Raw genomic sequence first — 3,517 nt, forward strand, 5'->3', positions numbered from 1 at the left:
GCCCACGTCGGCCGGCGCAAGCCGGTGTTCGGGCGTGCGGCTCCTCCGGCTTTGCGGGTCAAGCTCCAGCGCCGAGGATACTAGGCAAACGTTGGGCCCCCCCGAGCCGAGTGGATACCCGCCTCAGAAAGAGCTGGGGCGGTACGTACGGACGGCCTCACTAAGAGGGAACGGAAGCTACTAAAGCACACGTATAACTGTCCGATGTGCGAACGAAAGTGAGGCCGGACGAATCCGATACGAGTTACGAGTGAGGCGGGATCCACGGCTGGCACTCGCGGGGCCCTCTTGCGAAACCATGCCTCGGCGTGAACCTTTTGGCGGCAGAACCAAGACGAACCGAGGTCGAGCTTCCGTCTCGAGCCACACCCAGACGTCCGACCGTCGCGGAGCCCGACGCCACGCGTGCTAGGGCTCCGCGCGAAACATCGTTTCACGACACCCGCTCGTCAGCCCGTCCGAACGTATACGAGTGTCGCGCGGCCCCCCGGGCCCGGCTGTAGCCACAGCCTCGTCCCGGACCAGGGCCGCACCGCCACCAGCAGCGCCCCCCCGGCGGCAGACGCACTCTGGTTGATCCTGCCAGTAGCATATGCTTGTTTTCAAGATTAAGCCATGCATGTCTAAGTACGAATGGCCAGTACAGTGAAACTGCGAACGGCTCATTAAATCAGTTATGGTTCCTTTGATCGCTCCACCGTTACTTGGATAACTGTGGCAAATCCAGAGCTAATACATGCAAACGAGCGCCGACTCGCGGGCGGGGCTCCGGCCTCGCCCCGGGGACGCGTGCATTTATCAGACACAAAAACCCACGCGGTGTCCGGCGGGCGGGGGCTCAGCCGTCGCGCGCGTCCCCCGCGTCCGGCCTCCGCCTCTCCGGGCGGGGGCGTAAGCGGCGCGGGCGGCTCCGCGCGCGCCGGTCCTCGTTCCGCCGGCCCGGCCCCCCCTTTGTGTTGACTCAGGATAACCTCGTGCCGATCGCTCGCCCACCCGAGGCGGCGACGACTCATTCGAATGTCTGCCCTATCAACTTTCGATGGTAGACTCTGCGCCTACCATGGTGACCACGGGTAACGGGGAATCAGGGTTCGATTCCGGAGAGGGAGCATGAGAAACGGCTACCACATCCAAGGAAGGCAGCAGGCGCGCAAATTACCCACTCCCGACACGGGGAGGTAGTGACGAAAAATAACAATACGGGACTCGTTCGAGTCTCCGTAATTGGAATGAGCCGAACACAAACCCATCGGCCAGCATCCATTGGAGGGCAAGTCTGGTGCCAGCAGCCGCGGTAATTCCAGCTCCAATAGCGTATTTTAAAGTTGCTGCAGTTAAAAAGCTCCTAGTTGGACCCCGGGACGCGAGCTGACGGTCCGCCGCGAGGCGTGCATCCGTCTGTCCCAGCCCCTGCCTCTCGGCAAAAGCCCCCGTGATGCCCTTCGCTGGGTGTCACTCGCGGGGCCCGAAGCGTTTACTTTGAGGAAATTAGAGTGTTCAAAGCAGGCCACACGGCCGCCCCTGCATATCGCAGCTGGGAATAATGGAATAGGACTCCGGTTCTATTTTGTGGGTTGTCATGAACTGGGGCCATGATTAAGAGGGACGGCCGGGGGCATTCGTACTGCGCCGCTAGAGGTGAAATTCTTGGACCGGCGCAAGACGGACGAGAGCGAAAGCATTTGCCAAGAATGTTTTCATTAATCAAGAACGAAAGTCGGAGGTTCGAAGACGATCAGATACCGTCCTAGTTCCGACCATAAACGATGCCGACTCGCGATCCGGCGGCGTTATTCCCATGACCCGCCGAGCAGCACCCGGGAAACCGACCAAGTGTCTGGGTTCCGGGGGGAGTATTGTTGCAAAGCTGAAACTTAAAGGAATTGACGGAAGGGCACCACCAGGAGTGGAGCATGCGGCTTAATTTGACTCAACACGGGAAACCTCACCCGGCCCGGACACGGAAAGGATTGACAGATTGAAGGCTCTTTCTCGATACCGTGGGTGGTGGTGCATGGCCGTTCGTAGTTGGTGGAGCGATTTGTCTGGTTAATTCCGATAACGAACGAGACTCAAACATACTAAATAGTACCGCGGCCCCCCGCGCGGTCGGCGGCAGAAAACTTCTTAGAGGGACAAGTGGCTCTCAGCCACACGAGAATGAGCAATAACAGGTCTGTGATGCCCTTAGATGTCCGGGGCTGCACGCGCGCCACACTGAGCGTATAAGCGCGTCGTCTATCCCCGCGCCGGCAGGCGCGGGTAATCCTATGAACCCCGCTCGTGACAGGGCCTGGGGATTGCAATTATTTCCCACCAACGAGGAATTCCCAGTAAGCGCGGGTCATTAGCCTGCGTTGATTAAGTCCCTGCCCTTTGTACACACCGCCCGTCGCTACTACCGATCGGATGGCTTAGTGAGGTCCTCGGATAGTCCCCGCCGGGGCCGGCCCCGGCTCCGGCGGTGTGCCAGAAGACGGTCGAACTTGACTATCTAGAGGAAGTAAAAGTCGTAACAAGGTTTCTGTAGGTGAACCTGCAGAAGGATCATTAACGTACGAGCGGCAGCAGATCCGCCTCGGTACACCCCCGACGAGCCAGACGCCGAGGGCGGCGGGTCGTCGCAGGCGGAGGAAGAGGGTAGACCGGGACGGGACGGGACGGGGGGCGCGGCGCGGGTCACTCCCGGGCCGCGCGTCGGAGCGAGTTCGGCGGGCGCCACGCGGCGCGGCGCGACGCGAGAAAAGGCGGCGGGCGATGTCGCGCTACCTCCGTGCGAGCGGGGTAGCGCGCTCGTCCGACGACCCCAGTAGCGCGGCGCGGCGCGACGACAGGCGACCGCCAGCGACGGGCGAAAGGCGGCGGCCGTGCGCGGGACCCCCGTAACCGGGGAATCCCCCTCTGCCGACGACCCTAGCTCGGCGCGGTTCTCGCGCTTCCGGCGCGCGCTTCCGGGGCGGCACTCGCCTCGACGACCTCCCGTCCTTTAAAGGTAACGGTTCGGGCCGGCGCCCCGGCGTCCGTCCGCCCGTCGGTGTCGCGTGTCCGTGCGGCGCGGGGCTGCTCTCGGCGAGGGTCGCCGAGCAAGCGGATCCCCGCACGGATCACAACGGCCGTATGGCGGCGGCGTCGGGACGCCCGCCCGAGACGAAGGTTCAGGGCGACGAAACGGTGCTCCCACCGGCTACCTTTTTCCCCGGCCAAACGCGTCCGTCGGCCGGAGCCCTCGAGGGGCCGCGTAGCGCTGCGCGTGGGCCGGCCCCCGGACACCGGAGTCCCTCCCGGGGCTCCGGACACCGGGGGTTCGGTTCCGCGCGGTCCGCCGCGGTCTCCTCTGTCCATCCATAGTCCGGGCAGGCCGCGGCCGGGTCGGGGGCCAGTCCCCCCTCGGTGTCAGCGCGGTCGCGCCGCCCTTGTAAACCAAACCCACTCGCTGACGGGTAGCAACACCCAAAGCGTCGCTTCGCGGCGCGGCGGGGCTTCCAAGTCGGATGGCCTTCCGGGGTCCGGGTAGGAG

The 3,517-nt window shown here is 63.7% G+C and overlaps 1 non-coding gene across 1 annotated transcript; it reads left to right on the forward strand.

The window, feature by feature from the left end:
• Positions 1–566: 566 nt before the first annotated feature.
• On the forward strand, positions 567–2,553 carry LOC148345426 (18S ribosomal RNA). The gene has a single exon (XR_015848586.1). It is a non-coding gene; the product is annotated as an 18S ribosomal RNA (ribosomal RNA).
• The last annotated feature ends 964 nt before the right edge of the window (positions 2,554–3,517 follow it).

The sequence above is a fragment of the Urocampus carinirostris genome, unplaced genomic scaffold (genome assembly GCF_059441175.1).
Source record: "Urocampus carinirostris isolate Australia breed hairy pipefish unplaced genomic scaffold, RoL_Ucar_1.0 HiC_scaffold_45, whole genome shotgun sequence".
In the NCBI taxonomy this organism is placed as follows: domain Eukaryota; kingdom Metazoa; phylum Chordata; class Actinopteri; order Syngnathiformes; family Syngnathidae; genus Urocampus; species Urocampus carinirostris.